We start from the raw sequence: 26,702 nt of genomic DNA on the forward strand, positions 1-26,702 counted from the left end.
CTTATCTGTACGATCGCCCACGATCGGGTGTTTTCATTAGTGTGACAAATAACTACAAGCAAACCGGGAAGGCGGAAACGGCGCAAAGCGTCATAAACATTAGGCGCACTAAGGAAAAACTCCGTCAGCGGAACACGCCGCATCGAAGCGGCGAGGGCCCGTTTCGAGATGCCTGGCGCTCGATTATGCTCACGCCGACGATGCCGTGGAGCATGAATAATTAAAAATAAAACTTAAAGTTGTCGAGCGATGAAGGGATAAGCATGAAGTGTAAATTTGCGAGTGGAGAAAACTGTGTGGCGTAGCGAATAGAAAACTTGTCTCTGTCAAGTTTTAAAGCTTGGATTGTTCTTAAACAGTGATGTCAAACCTCAAAAAAAAGAGGTTCGCGGGCCAAAACGTGTAATTGATTGGATTGATGAAAATATGTTCTTATCTGTGTGGTTTTATCTTAACAGTCAATCATGTTTTACACTTTCCCATTTTTTTTTTTATATTATATTACTTCTTATAAAATTTACAAATTCGAGTAAAAGAGAAGGTTTATTTGTCAATCGTTTTCCAAATTTTAACGAATTCAAATCAAGTTTTTTTTTAAAATATATTTTGCAGTTCAACACTATTGTGTATATTGATAAAGATTTTAGAAAAGTAAAGGTGTATTATTATTATAGCTAACTTATTGCTCTACATCTGTTATTTTATTTGGAATGCTCTTGAAGTTCATCACGTTTGTTTTCTATAAACACTATTTATCCGCTTGTCTCAAAAAATCTGTGTAAACCTTTGCTCTTCTCAATCGCAATATATCGGCGTGATGTGAATCAAAGTTGTATATCACTTTCTTGAAGAAATTGTTTTAATTGAAATTCGTTCAGTTTTCTTGCAATTCGCAGTTCGTGAAACCATTTACAACAAATATTTTGCTATTCAAACGAAAGCCAATACTCAAGGATCATGTTTGACATCCCTGCTCTTAAAGCTCCGAAATTTCGTGTTGATACTTCAAACGTTACTGTAAACATCGGTCTTTTTTTTCTTCTTCATATGACGTCAATTTCTGAAGAGGTACAAGCATGCTTCCTGAACATTTCAAAACGGCTCCAAATGGTTAGAACAAAAAACACAAACGCTTGGTCGTTAGGTTTATGGACGCGGGCGAATGGAAATGTTAACCTCATTTCCTTCGACGACGTGCATCCGGTCCCAGTCCGGGTTTGGGTTTTCCACCCTTCGCGACCTGCGGAGCTGCAGGCTGGTGCACTTTGGTGCTGCTTGACTTTCACACCCAAGGACGCCCGAGCATCTCTCACGTTGGCTGGCGAAAGATTAGAGCCGAGGTGATGGTTATTTCATGCATGGTTCTTTGGTTCTTGTGTGTTTGTCTGTGTTTTTTTTTTAGCGCCGGAAAAGTGGGACATGTGGGTCATACAGGGCCACCCTTCCTCTTAATGCATTGAAAACATTCCAAACACACACACATAACATTCGCCCTGGTGCAGAAAACCAAAGCAAGGATGCAGCATTACTTCATACGAGCATGCGGAGTGAGATGATGTCTTTCATTTCCTGGTTTTTACACTTACCAAAGCGGAGCATCCTTGAAGAGGGATTTGTAAAGAAGTGGAGATAGGAGAAAAACAAAAAGGAAATCTCGTGCATCCCATCCCCATTTACCGTTAGTTGTAGGCGTGTGCTGCTACAAACATCAGAGCGAGTTGGAAAATGTCTTTCAAGATGCCCTTTCGACGGGAAACACGTCGGGTGGCAAACGGGAAGCTTTCACGGTGCATCAATCTGAAAAGAGTTTTCCACCGTACGGGACATTCTTTTCGAAGGAAAATATGTGTCCTTTGAAAAGAGCGGAGTGGGGATGGAAATGCGTATCCCTGTGGGGAACCGGTGGGAACGTGTTAAAAGTGCCGGAAAAAGTCAATGTGAATCAGAACGGAAAAAGGAGCTGAATGTGAAAAGCAAAAAAAGAAAAAGGGAACAGAATAAATATCGAGCAAAAGTGCTAAGAACATCTTTCATAAAGTGCGATTGAAGGAGAGAGGTGCGAGGTAGAGAGAGAGAAAGAATGGGAGAAATTGAATGAAAAATGTACCGGAAAAGTGCAGGAATTTTATTCACTCCTAGCGTAGGATCATAAAGTAGGAAAAAATACGTTAAATGAAAGTAAAAAAGAAAATGTTACTCCAACTGCTTTTTTTCCTTTATCCCCCCCGGTCGGAAGAGTCAAGCAGGGAAACTTTTGACGCTAAGAGTTTTCATTTGCCTGCACAACCTCTTCTTGCCCCTCCCCCCTTTGGCCACTCGAAACCGGTTCCAAGGTGCGCTACTGGGTTGTAAAACTTTTCTCTTGTTTTCCACCACTCTCCTCGCTTCTTCCTTCGCACCCTTGCCCCGGATCGATGGAAAGTAATTTTTCCTGCATCTTGTCACATTGGGCCTCCCACGCACGTACACATGCACGTGCTCCAGCCGTTCACTTGGGCGACAGTAACGTCGGTAGGAAGCCATCGCTTCCGGAGGGTTTTTCGCCGGCGAAAAGGCCAACACCGAACCCGCCCTTGAATGGATGGTTTTCAATTTGGTAAGTTTTCCGGCTTTTTATCATCACCGAGCTCGCTCGCTCCGGCCGTTTATATGGTGATGATGGCTCGTTCTCGGCTTGCCGTTGTTTCTTTTTTTTTTGTTCAGCTGCAAGAAATTGCGAACGAAAAAGATGGATGTCATACGGGGGGAGTATATGTCAGCGTCTTTTATACCGTAGATGATCCGAGCGGGTTTGCTGCTTCGCTTTCAGTGACTTTTGTATTCTAAGGATGCAATTTCATAGAGCCGTGGTTCGGGGATGTTTTATTTAATAATGTTTCGGAGAAAATTGAATTGAATGGAAGTATTGCAATGTAATTTGATGAAGATGACTGCAACCGCTTTTATTTTATTGGAAACATTTTATAGTTCCAAGAATAAATCACTCATTTAAGAAATTTATATCTTAGCTTTGAAGCAAAAGAGTTTGCAATTTATTCAAGCAAGTAGCGATATTTCCTCTCGATTTAATAACTTTGGCTCTGGAAGGAACGTTAAACCATGGCTTCGCTCTTTCCAGGGTTCGAGTTCCGTTTCCACTTAGAATTCACATTCGAAAAAAACATGCTTAACGTCCACTTTAACATAGTTGAGGACATGATGTTTATAGCTGAGAATTATTAAAGTAGAGATTACAGGGTTTTTCAGATGATATCAAAATAGTACCAGTATTTATTCTAACTGCAGCACATGATACTCCAACTGTACCAGTTGATTTTATAACGTAATCATGTTTATTATAACTCTGTCAGATGAAATCAGAATCGTAGCAGTTGATATTATATAGTGGGTATAGAAGGTCGAGCGATGCGCCTAACTAGCAAGTATAAACGTATATCGCACGAATGAGACTTCTAGGTAGTTCAACATATCGAGTGGCTTCGTCTCGTATGAATCGCTTCAGTTTCATTAGAAAACGAAAGGAATTTTTGGTCAAGCAGTGCTGATTAATTTTCGTGTTAACTGCATGTCATTCTTTACTCTTTTTTTTGTAAGCTGTTTCGTTTCAATGAAATCGAAGAGCTTCATTCGACATGAACCCACCTGCTATGTAGATCCACGTTGGACTGTCATTCGTGCGATATACGTTTACACTCGCTACTTCGCTCAAGCTGCTGTACCAGGAGGATTATAATATCAACTGCTACGATTCTGATTTCATCCGACAAAGTTGTAATAAACATGATCGCTTTATAAAATCAACTGACGCTATTGGAATATCACGTGCTGCAGTTGGAATAAATACTGCTACTGCTTATGAATTCTTCTGAAAAACCCTGTATGAATGAAACTCTTGTATTCGATGAAATGTTATGGCTTAAAGACATTCCACGTGGTTTGTTCCAATTTAAATTTCCATTAAAGAATTTTCATCGCGTTTAATTATGACACTTTGGTGGTAGATACAAAAAAAGCCCGTCCCTCCATTCGCATAATTAATCCCGAATCATAATGCCGCAGGCGCATTTCGTGTGCTTTATTTTTCCGACTGCAACTTTATTTTATTGCGCCAGCCGAGAATATCCTTCCGGCGTCAAGCGGTCGGAGCACATTCCCGTTATCCTTCATCGTTATCATAAATTTGTGCCCGGCTCTTATTCCCTCCGGGGGAAACGGCATCGAGTGTCGGATGGCAAAAAAGAGAAAAGGAAATTCACCAAAAGCAGAGTCGCGGTCAAGTGCGCCACAAGAGAGCATCGTGTGCTGCAATGTTTCTAATGGAAGTCTTTGTTCCCCGGTAAGGAGGAGGGTTGATGAAGAGGTGAGGTTTTTTTCTTCTGTTGGCTGGCTTTTAAAACAACAAAACAATCCCATGAGACGCCACACAGACCCCGTCGCAAAGTGGGTGTTTGGGGGAGGGGAGGCGCAAGAAATAAATAACTAAAACATTCGCCCCGAAAACGCGCGGCCAAAAATCACTGCCAGCAAGAGGTGTCGTAGTTCCGTTAGAGTGAGAAGGAAGAAGATAAAAAAGAAGGCACGAAAAGGAAAACAAAGAGTTGCGCAATACACCGAGAAAAAACAAACACCCGACAGCTGTTGTGCTTAAATTTGAAAATTGTAGCCGAACGCGCTTTTCACGTCCGCGCGCCGGAGGTTTTTTTTGTTTTTGGACAAGACAAGATAAGATGGAAACATTTTCGCAACAGCTCGAACCGTTTCTAACAGGCACACACACACACAGGAATGAATTGCTTTCCAAACCGGGGGCCCCGGGAGCAATTCATCAGCAATTCGGAAACAACGGAACCGGCCTTTTGGACACATCGGTTTTTGGGAAAGTATGGAATTAAAAATTCCAAAACCGAAAACCAACGGGAAAAATCCGGTGGCTACGTTGTACGTCACACATATGTGAACGGGGGGACGCTTTTCCGAAGGAAGGGAAGAAGCAAAAAGGAAGAATAAAAAAAGTTAGATCCACATCCATCCGTGGGACCATTTCCCTTCCCCCCGGGGGGGATAAAAGTTCGGTGGCGGGTGAAATATGGTCACAGTTAAAGGGAAATGGTATAAATCAAAGTTGGGTTGAAAAGGAAAAATAAAATACAAAAGGAGACAGGAAAAAAAACAGAACGGATGCATCCCGAACTTTTGGCCTAGACAAATTGGAAAGTACCAGAGAGCTCCCCGAGGGTCAGTTTGAGTCCGGGACGACTGACCGCGTCGGAAAAGCGGGTGTGTGTGGGTGACGAACTGTGGAAATCTGTGCCGCGCGGTGAGTAACTAGAACGTGAACCAGCGGGTTTTTCCACCAACGTATGGCTTCCCGTTTACCACTCCACCCCCTCCTCCCATACCTTCCCCCCTCGTAACGACGGCACGTGGAATAATAAAAACGAATGGGAAAAAAAGAAACGGAAAAACTAAAATCGAAACAAATTCCCCAACCGGTTGCTAATGTCCATACACGACCTGACCCTAACGGCACGCGAGTTGCGTGTCGAGGGGGGCGGGAGGAGGTTGGGGAAATCGAAATTAATTGACCGCGCAATGACCACCACCGTAGGGGGAGGGTTGGGCGTGGAAACTCTCGCGCGAGGCCGCGGAAACCGTTGAGCAAGTCGTCCTCTCCACCCTTTTCGCCCTGGCCAGCAAATCGGAACGGTTAATCGCCGTTCTTGCGCATTCTTATGCAGAAGTACCCATCTGTGGAACCATTTGCACCCCACATTTCCACCACCACCACCCACGCCCCCCTGCCCGGTGGCATAAAAATAAGTCGGCCATTCCATTCCGTCACGCTTTTCCATTCTAACCTCGCATTAAGTTTCAGTGGTCATTTTGCTTCCCCCGCTACGTTTTTTTTCCCTTCTCTCACCTACTCAACACTTTTCCACTCTGAACTTCCATTTGAGGCAACAGCAATTGCTCATTCTCTCTTTTTCCCTCCCTCCCCCCCGTTTTTCTCGCTTTATCTTCATTTAATTTGCCTCTTCGCATCGCATCCGGTAGATTTTCATATTTTTTTTTCCTCCTATTTACCTAACACACGCGTGTTCCGTTGATTTGTTCCATTCTTTGGCCCATTCTTTCTTCCCTGATCAGTTTTGGGTAGTTTTTCCTTCTCCTCGCGGTCACTATCGCGGTGTTGAATCAGTGCGCGTTAGTTGTGCATTGCTCCCGTTTTAGGAGGGGGGTGTTTTGTATCCCCAAACAACACTGTTGATTCGTTTTGTGTAAGTTTGGTTTTTCACCCCCCTCCCGAAAGTTTGTTTTTCTATCTTTCTCACGCACCTTTTTCCCTAACTTTGTTTGCACGTTTACTTTTTTGCGATGTGTTTATAATGGGGTGGATCTTTTGTGGGGTGTAATTGCGATTGCAGATATTTTCCTCTTTTTCTGTATTTTTAGCATCCTGTTAAAGATAATGAATCGGGTTTTTACTTTGTGTTCTTTTTGTTAATTTTTTTTGCTTTCGGTTTAAATAGAGCAAATAACATTTGGCAAAAACGAACCTCCACCTATTTGCGTATCGTGGTTCCCGGTCGGCTGTTGCGCGATGAAGAAAGCAAAGCAGATTAACCAAGTGTATACCCGTTAGAGTCATAGCAGATCGGGCAGGCGAACGAGATATGCTCGATAAAAGTAATCCAATTGACCATATACGTACGTACCAGGGCATCCCGGTTAACGGTGGAAGGATAATTTTGCGAAAGAAAAAACACAACACAACCCATAACTGATATTACAAAAGGAGCAAACCGAGAAGCGAACAACTACCGCGCTAAAGTGGCCGAAAGGCAATCGGGCGTGGGGAAATTGGCTCACCGGGTGCGTGTTTCGGGGATAATCAGAACACATGGGTTTGCGAATGATTGGATTAGCGGCAGCATCCCTCCCCTTCCCCCGTTTATCTGGCCTCCCCGCGGGACGCCCATGCGAGGAAAATGTAGTTAAACCGATGTAGCTCGGCGCGGTTCCGAGTAATAGAACAGTTTTGATGAGTTCCCCAACCGTTGCTCGGGAAAATAATCCCTCCGCCCGCGGGAAAAACTATGGCTGACGCGCGGATTTGGTAAAAATAATCAGAACAACACGGATGAAACAGTAGAGCAGCAGATTTGGTTCGTGAGATTCGTGCAAAACACACCTTTCTTGTTTTTAATTTCTCTCTACATCCCATTGCGCATATTGGTTTGTTTTGGTGGTTTGGCTTGTTTTTCGGTATCTCGGGATTTCGGGAATCGGATTGCAATTTAATTCGATAACAGGTGTGAAATGAAGGCAAAGTTTCTCGACTTCTCGGCCAGGTTGATTACCTGCGGCGTTGCTCGTGTAATTGGTTCTAAAGTGGAATTTGCCTATGAGGCGAGCAGCAAGTTTCAATTGGAGTGCTATCGAGAATGAATGTGGAAAGATGGAAACCATTTTGTTCAAATTTTTAATAACAAGTTAATAGATGTGTAAAAAGAAGAATGATTGAATCAAAATGTATTTTTATCGTATGTTCTTATAGACAACACAACTACCAGTACGAAATAAACAAGTTTAAAATAATCTAAATTGGTAAAACATGTTAATAGATTGTTAAAAAAGTAGATTTACTGAATAATAATTTATATTTTATCAAGTTCAAGTAACGTAACTGTTAGTTCTTGACGATAAAACAACAACATAACTTGGTATAGTCGAGTTCAAAAATATTAAAATTGGTACAAAAAAGTTAATCAACAAGTTTACGAGTGTATACACCTATCAAACAATCAAAAATAATCAAATAGATTATTGAAAATGAAGATGAAACAAATAACATTTTACTTTTAAGATGTCCAAGAAGAATAAATTATAGTTCCTGAGTTTTCAGTTTTGGTAATCAAAAGAAAGTGTAAAATAAGAGGCGAATCAAAAGCAGAATGAGCCCCAAATAAATCCGCTCGGAAAAACCGGACAGAATACTGATTTCAACTGCAAGAGAAAATATGGGTAAGGCGCAAGATGCATTCGCTTCGCTTCCGAAGCACGTCGCTCATGCCTCACAGAAACAAGAGATCGTGCAAAACGAAAGCCCATCCGGGGTGGGCTTATTTGCTTAAAAAAGTCACGTTTTGATGGTTCTCAATTCTGTGCCCTCGGAAGGTTGAATTGAATGAACTGAAAGAGAGGTAAACAAAGGTGCGACCAGACGACTGGGGTACATGATCATGCTCCAGTAGTTGCAAACATCAAACAGTTGTAAGCCGGGGGTAAGATATTTGCAGCAAACGAGAGAGAGAGAGAGGGGACCCGTGATTAATCATACATCGTCATCGCTAAACTATGCCACCTTTCGGTGGAGCCGCGGGTGATCGCTGGGTGGTCGTGAAGGTGTGGATAAATGCCGGCGTTCCACGAGAGGGGCAAGAGCGGGTGAGTTCGTGGACACACAGGCGCACAATTAGCGCATTAAGACGCGGCAGTGTGTACCGGTTGGGGTTCTGCATCTGGTTTGGAGTTGTCGTGGAGTCGTCGCTCCAAAAAAACAAACGTCTTTTGCAGATGGAAAGCGGTTCCTGCTGAGCGCTAGACTATGCCGAGAAGGGCCTCTGACCATGCCTGTAACTGTCCGGTCCGGTTAAGTCTATTTTGGAAGCATCGTAGTCTACCTTCTTCATCTCTGTTTCTCCTTCGTCCATGTCGCACACCTTTTTCTCCATCTCTCGATCGTGAGTCGCGCATTCCACGGTGCCCTCGAAAGTTTTCAATAACTCGTGGACTTGGAACACTTCTCCATAGGGGAAGCACCAGAGTCAGGCGCCGAACCGTTCGCTTGAACTTGAGAGTTAAGGCCATTTGATGCCCTTTTTGCTCGGTGATCGAGGACCAGCGAGAAAACCCCGGCGGAAAACATTATGCGAATTGAGCTTACACCTCAAGAAACCCGCAACGCACTGGGCTCGAACTCGAACTGCGATCCGCACAAACTCTTCGAAGAAGCATCTTCGCAAAGTCGGCAATCTTCTGGACCGCTTGTGAACAATCGAACGGAAACTGGAAATCAGCTTACCGACGCAAAGCGGGAAGGTAAGGCAAAAACAACACAAGAAGTCATTAGTGAAACAAACCATCGAGAGATGCTGGACATGATGGAGATGCGAGCGGATCGGTTTGTGGTATCAGAACACCCGGCTGGAACTGGTTTTTCGGAACGGAGTGGTGGATCCAGAAGCTTTCTTTGTTGCCCGTTTTCGATGCCGTGGCATCGGTATTCTGCCTTCACGGTGTATACTTCACTCCACGTTCGGCCACTTTGCGGAGAATGAAGAGGAGGCACGAATTCCTCGCCAACGTTCGAAGGCATGTGGAGTTCGGTGTGCAAGTGATTGAACTTTGCAAGTTCAAGAGAGGCAACAGTAGAGTGGAAAGATTTTGCAGAACCAATCATGAAAAACACGAAATGAAAATGTGAAGATCCAAATGGTGGCATCTTCAGGCGGAGATATGGTGATTTTTATAACACGCTCATTGTAGGACTGTGTTCGGCTTAAAGGCTTTCACAAAACACCCATTCCTAATCCTTGCAAGCTCGAATTACTCGGAAAACTTGTTCCTCCGTGCAAGTTCCCCAACTCATGGACACGCAATTCTCTGGTGGCGGATTAACCGGAAGATAAGGACGGTCCGATTAGGCGTCTTTAGTGGGCATACGACGAAATCTCTCCGGCGAAAGCCTCAAGAGATTAGGCTGTTTTGATGAAGTCACTCGACGGCCGAAAGCCCGTCGTCATCGCGGGCTGGAGAAAGGAAAGCCATTACCGGACGTCGATTTCCGGGGAAGGAAAATCTTTCCTTTTTCCGCGAATCAATTCCTGGGCGTGCGGGAAATAAAGGAGCAGGGCGCTCATTGATCCACGATAAGATTAGCCTAGACATTGTGATGCCTTTACCGACGCCAATGGTTGGGAGGTCAAGACCACCGAGGAAACCGTTTTCCATGAGAAGTTTGTCGTGACCAACTCGTACGGGGTTGGCCTTTGCCTGTTGCCTACCTTCATTCTGATGATGGACGTAATTAACTGTATTGTTCGACCTCAGCGTAGTGTCCCCCACCCCCGGTTCTTTATGCTTTCAGCTGCAACTCGTGGTCCATGGAATCGGGTAAGGAAGATGATCACACGGGGGGTTCCGATAACTTTGTCAAGGAACGGTCTTCAAAACGGGTGCCTTTCGGTGGAAGCGCGAGTCGCGGATTGAACTTGAAGGCTGTCGGCGCTAATGAGGACGGGGCGACAATGGTCGACGGAATCTGAGCGAGAGGGCGAGAAAATAACAAGCGGCACGAGACGCCTGTGCTTTTTTTGTTAGGAAACTAACCACCATTAGCGTAAACGGTGTTGTAGTCTCCGTGAGGCAGCAGGTTCCTCAGATAGGGACTGGACTAGAAACGGGTGGACAATCTGAAGGGCCTAGAGAAGTAGAACCGGTTTCCTCCGCGGAGATGTGTGCGTCTCGGAGAAGATGGTTCACGCACCCAAAGTCACACACACACGCACAGAAGAGCTGCGGGAGTGTCGTGTGCCGACCTAGCTCAAGGAACTTCATTGACGTTTCGTGCTTCTTTGTGCCGGATCAGTGGGAAAAGTAAACAGAAACAATGTTGTAGCTCGATGGATGGTGGATGAGCGATGCGGACCGAATTCGGCCACTCAGACAATGTTGTTTGAACCTATTTAAAGGCTTAAGTTGTAATCTGGATTGCTCAGAACTTCTTTCGTCAGATGAAAAAGTCGTAAATAAAATAACAAGAAATGATTTAGAATGTTTTGGTACTTCCTTTATCAAAGATGAAATACTAAAAGCTGAAAGTAGAATTAGAAAACGGACAGAAAAATATCCAGTTTCTGGAAAATTCCTGAAAACTGCGGATATTGCGGCATACCCAAAACCCTGTAGTGACTCAAACCTGCGGGAAGTTTCGTTGTTGAAGATTTAACACGAAAAACCATTTAGCGCTTAATTTGCATCATCTCGTTGCGGAGACTTTTGTGGAACCGTAGCTGAAGCCGGGGAGGCCCAGAAGTCTAGCGATGTTCTGCCGTTGCAAAAATGCACCATGCATGAAACACCGCTGACATTGGAGCGGGAAATTTAAAACCTCCTCCTCAAAATAGCAGGAGGTAATGTAGGAAAATAAATAGGCCACACGTCGGCGAAATAGAACCTCGGGCGTGTGTGTAAGGGTTGCGGGAAGCGGGGTGGTGGCGTACAAATTGTGATGTTATGATTCCATTTGTGCATTTTTGTCGAAAAATTTCTTTCGGACTCGGCGTCCGGACGCCGTTTTCGGAAAAGCTCCCCCCCCACCACGCTTTCGGACTGCGGTTTTTCCGCTGGTGATGGTTTAATTTTCGTTTCTGCTTTTTCTGCAGCTGCAGCAAAAATTCATTTCGGTTAGAATTTTCAATTTTTCAGACAGCGCCGGTTAAGTGTTAAAAAAAACCTTCCCTCCCATGTGTTGGTTCGTTTTACGCTTCGTCGCAAAAAAGTGCAAACTTGAAAAGCGCGCAAGTGAAGGTCTCGACCGTTTTGTTGTTGTTGTTGTTGAAGTTTATTTACATTCCTGTTGGCAAGCCATTTTTAGCTTGTGGATTGTGTAACGTAGCGAGTCTAGGATGGCATTTGTTGCGATGTTTGTAGAATCAAATCCGTTATCAAAGAATTATAAAATATTTTTCAACTGTTCTGAAACATGTTGATAATTTCAATATTTTCAATTTGGCCTTAAGGAATGTTTCACGTCTTAAAAAACTTTGTAAATTAAATGTATTTAACATCGTGAAATTGGTACTAATAGTTCTACCAATTGAGGTCAGTGGAAGTGCAAAACCTTAATCACTCTTCGCTTCCGGAGTGAATTTGTTCTTCTGCCTTCGGCGGGCGTCTTAAAACGTAACCGCTTCTAAACTCACCGAACCAAAAGAAACATTGATAGCGAAAAGGACAATCCTGCCCGACGCCATTAACGTTTCGCCGTAATAGACTCTTCGGATCCTTTTTATTGTGGTTCAACTTTGGGGTATTTTCCCCACCCTTACACCTCGAGACCTTCTGCAAGCGGTGGTAGTTTTCTTGAGAGGGTGTAGAAACTTTTCACTCGCAAAAGTTGCTTCCAAACACCCGTTCGTGGTTGCTCGAGCTTATCAGTCGCATCGCTGAGGTCGGGTGTTGATGTCTCGGGTTGGTCCATTGCAATTTATTTCGGTTTAATTTTTATGTCGCTGTCGAAGTCGTTTGGGCATCTTCGTCGCGTTTTCTATGATCTTTAGTTCCTTCGATGCCGGCTCTAGTACAGTTCGTGCTTTTTATAGCTTCCGTTCGATAATGACAATAGTAACGCCGGTGGTCATTAAAGAGTATCTTAGAGCTAGAAACCAAGAGACAGAGCCTTATCGAAGCCAGACGGTCGCAAAGTAGTTATGCTTGTTTTTATGATGGCATAAGTTCCTCATGGAGAATGGTTTTCAGTTGAATTTACAAATTAGGAGCAGACATTTACAAATTATTCCATTGAAGAAGACTATAACATATTAAAAATTTAAAGTTTTTAAGTAAAATGAAAACATTTGTAGATACAACAAAATCACACAACAAAATGACAAAATCGACCAATAGAAGAAACAAATGAAATGTCAAAAAGAAACCATTCCATCTTTCGTTTGTGATTTTCCAGTTGAATTTTCAAATTAGGAGCAGACATTTAAAAATTATTCCATTCAAGAAGGCTATAAAATATTGAAAATATAAAGTATTTAAGTAAAATGAAAACATTTGTGGAAACAATATTCAATGTGACAAAATCGATCAATAGAAGAATCAAATGAAATGTCAAAAAGAAACCATTCCATCTTCCACTTGTGGTCTTATTGTCTTACACACATTCCGAATGTGGCACACGAACGGATCACGAAGTGAACGTTGTATCATAAATTTCCTTAATTTTCGCCAATATGCACCCCGCCCAGCGTTAAAATGTCGAATCAAAGTGGATCATTTCTTTGAACGTCCTTCGCCTTTCCTTTCCTTGTGTGTATGCGAATCCGTTGTTTGGTAGAATTATGTCGCGACGTTCAATATCGGGAACTTCAATAAAACCGGTGGTCGTTTATTCAAATTAGGTTTAGCAGTCAAAAAACTGAGCAGGCAAATATAGGGGGATTTTAAGTTTGTTTTTTTTTCTATATGTCCGCTAACTTTAAACTACCACAGCAGCCTGTTTTTACTCATTCCATGTTTCGTGTCTTGTTTTTCCTCTCGCAGATATTCCACCGGAGCGTCGAAGTAGGCAGCGAATGACGCAGCGAACGGGAAGTGGAGAGCAATAATAAAATGTTCATTTAAAACTCGCCAAATGCCAAAAAAGACGCCAACAAGATTCGCCGAAAAGCGCGTGACTGTGTTAGAGTGGCAATAGGCAACCGACCGACGGGAAAAAAAGGGAAAGGCTGAACGCAAGCACCTGCAGCGCGAGATACACGTCACTTTTATTTGTAAAAGGTAAGTCAAATGAGTTTCTTCTTGCGTTTGGAGGAAAAACAAATCTAAGAAGAGGGTCACCTCGAGATTGATCCTTTTGAGGTGCGATTTAAAAAGTGGGCGAATAAGCGAAAAGTGTGCTTGCGAGAAACTAGAACGTGCAAGAATCAGCTCACGGTTTGAAGACGGTTGGCCTCAATTCGGTAGAGATGCCGCAATCAACTTGATTTGATGGAAAAACGTACGAGCTGAAGGCGTTGGCCAAAAGGTACATCTGCACCGGGGCAGGAGGAGGCAATTTTATTACCCGGAGATTGGTAGATGAAGAAAACCGTTTCGAAGCGGGAAAATGTGGAGGAAAAGCTCATCTGTTGTAAACCCCGTGCTCTGTGCCCGGGAGTCATCCCATCTCATTACACCTGTTCAATTACTTTGTATTCGTCGGCCAGAAAGGCGCATTTTGGAGGCTTCCTCCTGATGATCTACGATTACATTGATGATTTTTTGGATGGCTATGTGTTTGTGTGTGTGTGTATGTGGAGTAGGCACCAGCACCTCGGCATCTCGCAGATGATAGGCGTCGTGTTCTTCGACGGATGTGGAACGGCTTCAAACGTATCCATTCCGGGCGATTCGTTCCACTCTCTCTGATCTCTCTGATTGACCGAGACCTAGACAACGTGTATCAGATCGCCGGGAGTCTGGGAGTTCAGGTTCCCTTGCACTCGCCGGCCCGGACCACGGGAAGACCCACTTTTTCGTGAAGACCGCAAAACGCACCACCGCGGGGCTAGAGCAGAGTTCCAGTGGCACACATTTAGAGGCCATTTCCTGGTACTTCCAGCACTATTTGTCTTCTTCTACACGCCATGTCTCTACGGGGGACCTTTTGGTGAGTTTGGTCGGAAGCTCTTCATGCTATTCTGAATGGGATAAATGGAAGGCCTACGGAAGATCTTTCGACTTCGAGGAATTAATTTGGTTAAGTACTCAAAACCTTTAAAGTAGTTTGTGATTTCGTTGGAGATTTGTTCGAACATCTTTTACATTCTTACAATTTGCATACGGTTCAAGGTCCTCCACAGTCACTGCTTTAGGACATTGATCAACATGATTGCGAAAACGAAGATTCCAACGTACCCTTCCAAGGAACTGTTCGTGTCGGTTTTTTGCTCCCATTTGGCCGGCCACGGATCCATAAAACACCACTTCGTGATGTTCCGCTTCCTAGAGATGGTGGATGGCAAAGGCACGATAGAGGAGTTCACGGTTGATCGATTGCCAGCTTTTAATCGGATGGCTTCAGTTCGCTTCACCTTGAACTTTTGCGGAGAGGTTCATAAGCACGGTGGATCAGTTCATCGCCCTGCCGGCAATTTGTAGCATCCAGTACGAATTACACTCCACGGTAAGGTATTTTGATGGTGGCTTTGCGTTCTGTAGTGGAAATGGTTTCCGTAAATCACCGCAATTCACGGGACTATCAAGATTTTTTGACAATTTCTTACGGATAAAATCGCCCATTATAAGTTCCAACGATTTCATACTTCCATCAGGCTCGTCCTAGTCTTTGGTGTTGAAGAAACTTTCGCTAGCTGTTGTGGTGATAAACCATTCCGGCACGACCGGGCCCACATCGGGAACAGGTTTGCGGTCGCGAGAAATAGGACCACTTTAAGTCCGCAATTTGATTGCTTTTGCTATCGGAGTTCGCTCGCCGACGTCGACGATTGATGCGTCGTGCAAGAGATTGGATGATACCATCAGACGACGTCTTCAGCTGGTGTTGGGAAAGCCTTAAGAGGACTCGTTTTGTGTGTCGACGAACCGGATCGGGCTGCAGCGTTTGGTATGTGCAGCGTTGAAGGGTTTCTTTAATTATGCCCGTGGCAAGATGATCCGACGTTGGCAGATAGGGACCAACCAACAACTTCCGCTGGAGGTGTGCCAATGTCGAGGAGTGGTCTTTGTGGTTGGTTCTAGCGTTACCAACGGGTTGGAGATATAGGAACTGGAACTGGGTATTTGCTGGGTAAGTCTTGAACCCGGGAAGTCATGATAGGCTCGAAGCGATCGCTGTCTATGAAGACCACATGTAAACGGATAAGCGAATGTATTCGCTCCGTGCAGCGATGGATGGTCTAGGCCGTGGGCAACTTTCGTTAATATACCAGTTTTCTTTCTCTTCCACCACTCCCAAGCTGCTAGATCACGACGGAAAGGCCAAACCGGTGCGCGATCGCTACACCGGTTCTTCGCCCGGCTTTGGTGAGGAAGATGTTAGCGTCCAATATATCCCGTTGTTGCTGCTGGCCTTTCCACGCCCCGCCGTCGTGCGCTGGCCTGGTTTGATGTGTGTGTTTTTCAGGTTGGCCAGCACAAAGCATACCGAGTTGATGCTTTTTCTGGTTCGGATCGAAGACGCCACCGTAGGAGACGTGAACGTCTTCTGGTGTGTCAAAATCCTGTGTGTCAGTGAATCATCTCTGGTCCGGCCGTACCGGTGTCCTAAATTTTTTTTCCTGCTTGTTCTTCATCCCCAAATCGGGTCCAATTTCTTCCTCTCCTGCCAAGCGCCACACCAAAGTGTACATCATAATTTGTTAATCGATAACCACCGTGCTCAGGCCTAGGGGTGAAAGCTGAGCCACGGCGCACTGCTAGGGTTTCCCACAGGTCCGTGAGGTCACGGTCGCCCGAGGGAAGGTACGGTACAATTTGTAGTGTACTAGACCGAGTGCACTTACGCCCATCCGTTTGACGCGCTTGGGTTGATAGTTTGGAGTTTTTGGGAACGAATGAACTGAAGTACTTTCAGATAGGTTTGTTTAGGGGAAAAAGAAATAGCAGAGATAAGGGATACCGTTTCAGCAGTCGTTAAAATTTTAACAGCCGATTAATAGGCTTCCAAACAGCAACACGATAGTGTGTGTGTGTGTGTTGTGTCAGCAAGAAAAGTCCGCTCTTCGGTAGGCCTTCGGTTGGCCTAAATTCGTATGTGGATCACATCAGCCATCGACGACGGAGATAGAGACGCGCAGAAGAAGGAGATGCGTAATAAAAAGCAACATAACACAGCTTGGCTGCGAATAAAATAAAATGTATTAAGAAAAGCGAGATAGAGAGAACAAATAAAACAAAAAACCGCAAGCTTTTGTGGGATATCGCGTTCGGAACGTTTTCTCCGCCCGCTCCGAGAGTCGGTAAATTTGATTTTAAAATGAGATGACTTCGTCACGGTCTATGGCCGGAATGGGTGTTGGGGTGTAGAACCCCATCTGGACCAATTTTACCCTCCCAAGGTGGTGGGAGTTTGATCGGCCACCATCTCATGTCGGACCATCCTATGGCACCGGGTGATATAAAACCCAAAGCTTCGTGTCGTGTTCCGCAGATGATGCGATTGAAAGTGAAGCGCGCCATTTTGTCGATCCTCCTCATGTTCCCACCAGGTTCTAGGTTTTCCCGCCAGGATCAGGGAACCACGATACGGTGGGGCAGGTTGTAAAAGTTCAACCACCATCCGCCATCGTGCACGATTTTAATCGGAAAGGACGTCCGAACATATGCTCCATAAAATGCCGTAACAATTGGCCCACAAAAGCCGCACAATGCTAAGCGGGCTTCGGTTGTGGGAACAAATTGGGTTCCCGTGCGTTGTCCATCGTAAAAAAAAACGGAAATAAACCGAACAAAAGGGATACTGATATGAACTGCTTTGCGCTTCTCGGTTTACGTACTTTCGGACGCGCGCCGGTGAAGGCTGTGATAAATTTAATCGGAGTGATATGTGTAGGGTTGGGAGGTTTTTTGAAAAGAGAACAAAGAAAGGATTTTATGCTATCGATAGGAGCGCGTAAAAGTAGATCACTCAAAAAAGGCATCCTAAGTGTTGGAATGCTTAGAGGATGTGTCGGAGCCTTTATGTAGATTATTTTCGGATATTATAAAGAAGGTCGCTTATTATTTTAAGCGTTTAGAAAGGATTATTTATTATGACAGCCAACATATTTTTGTTTGAACACTACCCTCGTATTTGAGATCCACAACTAATGATATTTTCCATGCTTTGCTTTTTTAAATAGTTCTTTTTGTGTAGTGATTTGATTCATTCTTGTTTTCTTGTAACTAATTTTATATTCTGTGGTTCCATTTCTGCTATAACCCTATGATGATAATCTGATAATTAATGATAAATTCACCTTTAGTTGCTTCGAACTTGTTTCTGATTCACCATTTAAACGACTTGATATACATTCTGATGTGATTCGCTTTCTGTTGCTCATTGTGGATTTAAAAAGTTAAATTTAAAATTGTTTGCTCATTATTTTATAATCATGAATGCAAGTTAAAAACAACCTTTTAACGTGTAGGCAGTCTAACAAATTATAGAAAAGAGTAATACAATACAATATAATAATACAGAAACATGCCCTTGCATAACATCTACACTACTTTATAAAAGTAGAACCGCGTATATGAACGGTTAAATATCAATACTAAGATGCTAAACATTTTACTGAATAAAATGAAAAAGCGACAACCTTTGAAGATAGCATTTATAAATGAACTTCCAAAAGTAACTGAGTTATAATTTTATGTTGTAAATGTTGGAATTAATTTTTATCCAAGAAAAAGAATTGGGAACAATGATCGTTTTCTTGAATACTTTCGAATTCTGTTTTCATTTATTAAAAAAGTAATCCTGTTTGAGCGGGTGAGATGATCAGGAATTTGTCAGGAAGGAAAAGAGAAAAAGACAAAAATCAAAAACGCTAAATCACTAAATGATGGTAACTCAAATTAACTGCACCACTAAAACTGGATTCTATTTTGCACGCTCGAAAGCTTCCACCGTTAAAATCAACACCGTTTTTCACCAAAGTCGGTATCTCGTCGCTTCCCAGCTCGTCGAGGGAAACCCCTTTTTTCAAACGGAATTCTTTTGTTGAATAATTTACGACAAACATTAACTCCCAAACACCAAACAACTCCTCTTAAAGAAAGCTCACGCGGACCGTGCGGAAGACGGAGCAAAAAGTACCCGAACAGGTTTTTTTGGGTGCAACGAAAAAGTTCGATGCGTTTAACCGATCGGTTGCGAAACGACACAACTCTTCCGTAAAAAAATGGCGAAAAGAACACCAGAATGAGACAAAAAATCAGCTTAAAACTTCCCAACCACCGTCCGAGAACAAGCGACCCGTGAAACATTCACTTCCCGTTAGGAGGAAGAAAGTTTGTTCTTCTCCCGAGTCCCGGTCGGGTCCTTTTCCCGTGGGCGCGCGCGTTTTTGGAAGTTTGTGCCAGCACCAAAAGAAAAAAGCTAAAACGCTAAGAAATACGGCAACGCACAGCTTCAAATACTGTTAAATGGTTAAATTATAGGCCGCAAAACCACTTCGGCCTCGAAAATTTGCATGACGGGGCGAGCGAAACATGAGGGTGGGTGCGTTCGTGAGGGTGAGAGGGAAGGGAGTTTTATTGTATGTTTTATGTCTAATGAACACTTCTCGCAAATTATGATCTTTGCATATTTATGGCCGCTTTCCCACGGGACGGTGTTTTGGAGTATCTCCAGTATTTTTTTTCCAGTTTGTTTGACTGAGTTGATGGAGAAAGTTGTTCTCTTCTGGTGAATTTTTCCGGAGTCGAGTTCTTGTCGTGAACATCAGCAGTTAGCAGGAGCTAATTTCCGAGCATGAAAGAGGAAGAAACCCTCTCTCTCCCTCTCTCTCTGTCTCTTGGGTGGAGGAATATGAATATCTTCAAAACCGGTCACGGTCACGAACTTCACCGAAGAGGTTTCAAAGATCGAGGAGGTTCTTCAGAGATTCGTAGCCACGCTTTGCAATCGTGCCAGTCTTCCAACTTCCAGAACCGTTCGGGGAACGGGTTTGGTGCTGATGATAATGAACCGATGGGACGCATGGAAACCCGCGGAAGGGGTCCGCAATCTGGCGGTGGCGGGTCGATGCATATCCCGTTTATTTCTTTTCCCTCCACCGTTCCCTGTTGCAACCGGTTGCAGCAACCGCCCCGAGTCAATCGAGTGCATTGACCTTTTCGATGCGTTTCGAATCAACACACGGCAGTCGAGCACAGGCTTTCTCGTTCCTTCCTGGTTTCCCAGACATCGGACTCCAGTCCTCTCAAGTGGTTGACGGAAGAGAGAGAGGGTCCGGGGAAGATGGTAGCCTTGGATGCATCATACATAAACAAACAGGGTGGGCTGGAAAAGAAAAGACGGCGACGGCGACGACGACGACGACGACGATTCAAATTGCATGAAAAAACAGTTAGAGCGCCCGTAGAACGCGCGCGGTCGCTATGTTGGGTCGTCGACGCTGCATCGCAGAACACGATAAACATATCAACAGCCCCCTACCCGCTACCCGCTACCGACCCACCGGCCTGTTATTCAAATAGCCCGGGGACGATGCCGACCACTACGGAGCAGCAGCGAGTGAGTGGAGTGTCGATAAGAAGGCTACGACAGCTAACGAGCTAACAACCCCATTCCAATTTGTTCCTAGACACAACACAACACACCGTAATGGTGGAAAGGGGAGGAGACAGAAATCACCTAAATAATTCTCTTTGTGCTAGCGAAACTGGATATCGAAAAAGTACCGTAAACTATTTTTACAAAAAATTATAAGTCTCTTGAGCCGGGGAATAAATGTCGGTAATTTGAGTTTGATTAAACTTGTACTAAGTAAGGTAATGTGAGGTAATATGCCCCCTTGAGCGGAGAACTTTTGTTTCTTTTATTTTCTTCTTCTATCAATGCATGAAACATAATCCAAAGCTTCACATATAAATTATTTACCTTCTTTTTCACTACAAAAAAATAATAAAATGATATTAACACTCTTAGGTTGTTATTAATACGAAGATTTTTTTGCCTTTTTTATTTTTGCTACGCGTAATGTAAAATTGTAGGGAAAAAGGTCAAAATTGGGAAGAACGCTTGTTAATAAATATTTAATAAGAGCTATTCTTCGAGACTTTTAGGTTTTGAGCTACATATTAAAGATATGTAAATCGAGTATCTCAATTTTAAAAATATTTAAATAAAAATTTGTGGTATCAATTTCACTTAATTTATTTCTATATGGAACATCGATAATTAATCATGTTTGCGCAGCGGATGCAGACTACATACAACCTTGAGTTAATTTAGCTGGAACTTGGGTATCTTGAGTGTTTTGCTAAACATTTACAGCAGTTCATTTTACCCCATCTCATATTAACTCCTGCTGAGGTTGTATTTGCCTCTATTCTGTTCAGTCTTCGTGAAATAACATATGGCCTTGATGGATGTCTGCTTGTTTGCAATATTTTATTTTATCATTTGTTGTTGCTTAGGCTGTATTAGACATTCTTAGAAACATATGGTATTACTTCGCTTTGTTTTAAATGGCTTAATTCGGTTAAAGAAGGTTCGGTACATTTTACTCCCCTACTCCGGGGCATCTTGCCGCATTTTCCACTATAATATAAAACTGGTACTGAATGTTTAAAAGCATAGATTGGAAAGGATGTATATTGAATAACTTGTGTATTTTTTTATTGAACTTTGAAACGTGAAGTAGCGAACATTTTACATAAATTCTTTTTATACTTCTTGTGATTAAATTAAAAAAAAAAAGATTTTAAAAATGTAGTGATTTGTTGTTATGTAGCCTCTGGTTTTGAAAAAAAGTTAACAGGTATCTGTTAATTGATAAAATAAATGAAGAATTGCGGATCAAGTTGTCGAATTCTAGAGAGATGAAATCTTGTTTAAAGCTGACTATCACTAACCGGCACATTGGAATTACATAACTTCTGTTGAAACACGTTCCTTCTGGTTCAGAAAGCTTTTCGCATTCTTCCAATCTTCTCAGACCTGATGCAACGTGGCACATAAGAAGCTTTGTGGCGATGGCTGTAATCTAATCGGTTACATAACGTCATTATGACGGCTTTTGCTCGAAAAACAGTTCGAGCAAACCGCAGCAGCTTTTGGCCGGTTCGCCTAACGAGTGAACTTTTCACTCCATCGCCAGCCGGTTATCTTTTCCGTGGCCCGAAAGTAATCTCCACCGCACCGAAGGGTAGAAGGTGCATAATTGCCACGGGTTTACGTTTGTTTTGCGGGTTTTGCCAGTTTGTTAGGGATGCAAATTCATACGCCCTCCTTCCTTTTTCTTCTGCTCATTTGCATCGCTTTGCGGATGCACGGGCTTTTGCCCGAAGATTTGTCGCCGATGGCATTGGGGAGATAACTTTCTTCCAGCGTGCCGGAGGGGCCCGTTTTCGGTTTCAAGAAGGGGGCCGGGTATGAGGTTTCGCACACGTGCGCCGGTAGATGGTTTCTAATTGGCCACCGATTATGCTGTTTTAGGCTTGACCGAAGGCTTGTGCGTGCGTGCTTTAGGTTTTTGCGCAGCACGACCCACTTTACTATGCCCTCATCCTCCCCGCGAAGGAGGAGCCGACCATGACATGTTGTTCAACATATATCGTTACCTGTGTTGCATTTTTCCGGCGAGTAATTGTGTAGGATGATCTCCGTGGTGACCCTTCCAAGCGCGGAAGGTACATACTTCTGAGGCCAAGCTGTTTCTTTCGGACGTGCCAGAAAATTGCCCTCCCTAACGGTGCCCTCCGTGTTGCCCCGCGCTTCTGTCTATAATTCCACTTAATGACACGCGCTGCAACAATTAGCCTTTCGGGTCTGCGTTTTGCCTTAAATGTGCAGAAGCCGTTGGTTTTGTTCCGTCTTCGCGTGCGTCTTATTCTGAGCGGCCTCAGAGTGCTCGAGTCATTTGTTTCCTATTTGGAACGAGGAATTTTTCTTTTTCCTTCCTAGCATGAACTCGTAAATCTGACATGCACGTGTGGCTGTCAAAGGGTCGAATAATCAAAAATGACGACGAGCGAAGTAAAACATTCACTCACAGGAAGCGGCACTTCGAAAGATTGTGTTTAATAATTTGTACTAAATCGATTTGACATACTGCCGTTGGTAAAAAACTGCATTGATGACGGTCTGCCGTTTAATGTTTTCCATTACCCCCCCGACGACCCGCATTTCAGTCATTATCCGTGAGTGTATTCTTGGGAAATACACCCCCCCTGTTTCCCGGGGCTTCCCGGGTTTGACCCAAATTTCCATCCCCTCCGAAACACTCGATTAACGCCCGAACGTCCGATGCAAACGATGATTGAGGGGCGTACGCTGGGCGCCTCCATCAACCCATCATATTGATTTCCGCTTCCAGTCGGAGACACACGATGTACATCAAACTATCATTCTACTGGCGGAGTGGCCCCAAAAAGAGAGAAAGAAGAGCTGATTAGAGGGTACTGGGAGTTTATGCTAAGCAGCACATAATACACACCAGTATGCAGGGGACCGGGGGGGGACCTACGAGGGGGTTAAGCATCGGTTGTCGGACAACCTCTTTCACGGTTGGTCATTAAAGATCGATCAGGCACGTTTTGGATGCCCCCGCAAAGCTCCCTGTTGCTATCTGCGTGTTCCCCGGACGCAACAGTTCTGCTCCGGTTTCGTTCTCCGAAAAAGGGCGCAAAATGGTTTGCTTTCCTAACTACAGATCAGATAGTCGGTCTGTTTTTTTTTGTTCGTTCCATCGTGTGTGAATGGTCAATCACAAATGACAGTGAATTACCGCCCCATTTGCTTGTTCTAGGAATGCTTCGGCTAGTATGATTTAATCGGCAAATGATGATACCTTTCCCATTTGACAGTTGACTTTACTTTTCCCACCGAGACATGGCTTGGTACGTGTTCGATAACGATGCGTTCTTAATTTAGTTCAGTAAAGCGAGAGACTCGAACGAAAAAAAATGTCTGCGTATACCCGTATTTTCTTTGGAAAATGAAAATAAGAAGAGCCATTCCATAGCATTGACTTAAATTTTTATATATTCTCGAAAGAAGGAGATGTGCTTTTAAAGGGAGGAAATTTTTCTCAACATGCTAATATAACATAGAATACAATAAAAAAACATAATAAAAAATTGGAGAAAAAGAGAATATAACAAATCCAAACAAAATCAAACAAACTATGATATTACAACTCAAAAATAGAATGAAATGAAATAAAAATAACTAACAATTTTAGAAGAGTTTATAATGTAAATTAGAGGAAAGATTAGAGAGAAGTGAGAGAGGAAAGATATAGCAAAAACGAAAAAAGAAGTGGATAGGTAAAACAAATAATAGGTAAAAAGTATTACGGACGTTTATTAGGAAAAGTAATAGAACTATATGAAATAAAAACAAAAAAGGTTTTCTATTGCTTTACAAGTATTAGACTGATTCTTTTCTCTGCATTATGGAGAAGCTTGTTGAAGGTCGAAAGGAGAGTGGATTCACCTGACCAAACAAAGCATACTCTCGCAGAAATATGAGTGCAAGAAGAAGCTGACAACACTCGTGACATGTTTTACTGCAAAGCCCCTTAGCAACACGAACGGGTTTTTCAGGTTCTCTGGAATAAACTGGAGGAGGTAACTATAGGTTCAGGATTGTGAACTTGTAGCAGTTCTTCTCCTTTTTGATGCTTATCAGTAGAAGCTGGGGTTTTATTTTTCTAAATGGTTCCGTAATATTTTCTTTATGTTTTGTTTAAACTAATTAACCAAACCTGTTGTTGGGTCACTTCCACTTTAGTTTCTTTTATTTTATGTTAAGGTTAGCTTTTGCATTCTTGCCAAGAAACGGCTTACGGAAACTAGAAACTAGGTCTAGACAGTGTGTCCTTCGCCAAGGTACGCACGCACAACCGGACCTTGACTTACAGCCCACCGCCTCGCGCGTTCTGCGGTCAGTGATCTCCGCGATCGTGCGATTTCCATTTGGTTTGGTTGTTTAGTTTTTTTGTTGTTATCGTTCCTACTTAGTCACATTTTTCCTAGCGCGTTGTTCAAACCACCAAGTGTTGCCGACTACGCTAAACGGTTCGTTGGCAGGCCGGGAAGGCCGGGGCGCAAGTCGCTAGACACCGGCACTGACCAGCCCTACCGTTTTGTTTCTCTCTCCCTCTTCTTCTCCCCCCCTTCTCCAGCCAGCGTTTTCTAACAAGTCGCGCCCCTGACTTTCGCCTTCACACGAATGACGGGCGCGTTGAGTTTCTCGTGCCGGGCGCGATGTTTGACGTGTTGGGAAATTCGATCACCGACCGACCGAACGGTGGCGGCTTGTTGGTTTTGTATATTTGTGTGTTTTTCCTTCTCCCCATCCCTTTGCTTGTGGGTGCGTGTTTTCCGTGGCATCGCTGTGCAGTGAATTTTTGAAGACCAAAAAAAAAGGCGAAGTGTTTCAAACTACAAATCGATCATATTTGTTCGTTCGGGCGTAAGCATGTTGTTTGGCTTGAAAATCACGCCACTCGGAGGGCGCACTAAACTGTAAAACAAATATTTGCAATAATCCTGCGGTAATGCAGGTCAGGGTTCCGGCAGCGCCGTTGTCCTAAGCACCGTTTGTAGGGGCTGCTCGTTGAATGAACCAAGCGCAAAATAGAGAGTGAAACATTGAACGCGCCCCGTTGTGCGGTTTAAGTCACTGCAAACAGCTGTTTGGTTGCTTGTTCGAAAGGTAAATAGAGATAGAAATGGAGTCAATGGATCACAGGAGGGAATTGGATATTTGGAAAGTATCCACTACACCTCGAGCTCACTTAATCATATCCCTACCGCTAAGTACAGGGGTTCGCTCGCCGTGCAGATTAATCGATCATGAACATTGCCCCCGTCGTCGGGCAGCAAGTTTTCATCGACTTAACACCAGCCATGCAGAAGAAACAGAAGGTGCATCGAGCACTCAAACCCCTAAGCTTGTTGAAAGCTTATATAGTTCAGTCCTCCAGAGCCAATGGTTAAACATTTAATTATTTATTTGCTTTTCAATGCACTCAGAAGGAAAAGAAAAAAGGTATCCGAAGGTTTCCTGTTGCAGCTCTGATCAATTATGTCCCTCATTTTTCCCCCCGATGATGAGATTGGGTACTAATAGGGGAACCGGGGGCTCAAAGTGAACCGCATCGTCATCGGACTCCATCCCGCATCACAATCATAACAATAATGATCATAATCATCGAAGTGCGTGGTTCGGAACATCAAATTAATGCCCGGACGAGCACAACACAGCACGACCGGTTAACTATAGTGGCTTGTGGATTCGGGCTCAGACGGACATTATGCTGACTCTGGCTTTGACTAATGAGGTCTCCGCCGGGAGTTCTCTCGTAAGATCACCGGGCAGATCGTGCCGGTACGGTACAGGTATGCATTATTTCATCAAGCTTGGCTGCGTTTGCTTTTTTGGTGTCGTCGTCGCACTCGCTCGTCGATCGTTGATGGTTATGGGGTGCGTTTTGTTAAAATGTGACGAGTGATTTAAATCTACGAATCGTGATGGATGAGGAATTCTACAGCAGGGAAGTCTTTGTAGGAATGGGTTTAAAATATGGTATTTAAACTAAAGCAGATGATCTTTTTGTGGTGTTTGTTCATTATTTTTGATGACTCATCCTTAACGGGTTGCAAAACTGTGGTAGTTACATTTAAACATGATTCGGTAGAAAGCGTTTGGTACAATACGACTAACTTTTTTGAAAACAGTGTGTCAATTATGTAATGTTAGAGTCAGTATGTTAACATTGACATTTTGGATATCAGAGTATGTTCTATCGCGAGCTTCCTCGGTTAATTTTGTCAACCATCTTTTAGAAAACAAGTTGTTAATAAAAAGGTTAGCAATTGAAGCCTGTTAGACAAAACAAATGTCATAATACCAAAATTACTAAGCACACAACAAAAAATAGACGTACATCTAAGAAGAATATAAAAAATAGAATAGAAAATAGAAAATAAAAGGAAGCAAGCAACTGTTTGCCTAGGAGTTACTTTTTTCATCGAATCTTTTATTGTCTGAAGTACCTCAATTTTCATCTCATGTGTTTATTTCAAATCTTTGTGGGTTTTTTGTATCCTTTTAATCAGAATATTTTATTGTTCAATGTATTTATTTATATATATCTTTAATACGTTGAGTACCACGTCACCCAAAAGTGGGTGACATCAGCAACTAGTTCTAGAAAGTTGGTGACCCATAAATAAATGAAAAATCA

General features: G+C 43.3%; 1 protein-coding gene across 1 annotated transcript in view; it reads left to right on the forward strand.

Moving 5' to 3' along the window:
• LOC131259368 (putative polypeptide N-acetylgalactosaminyltransferase 9) overlaps nucleotides 1-26,702 on the forward strand; it is a 77,569-nt gene that overhangs the window by 23,111 nt on the left and 27,756 nt on the right. Inside the window, exon 3 of the mRNA XM_058260845.1 lies at nucleotides 13,336-13,572. The gene's annotated coding sequence lies outside the window, so the exon portion shown is untranslated. The remainder of the gene's footprint in view (nucleotides 1-13,335; nucleotides 13,573-26,702) is intronic.

Source organism: Anopheles coustani, chromosome 3 (genome assembly GCF_943734705.1).
Source record: "Anopheles coustani chromosome 3, idAnoCousDA_361_x.2, whole genome shotgun sequence".
NCBI lineage: Eukaryota > Metazoa > Arthropoda > Insecta > Diptera > Culicidae > Anopheles > Anopheles coustani.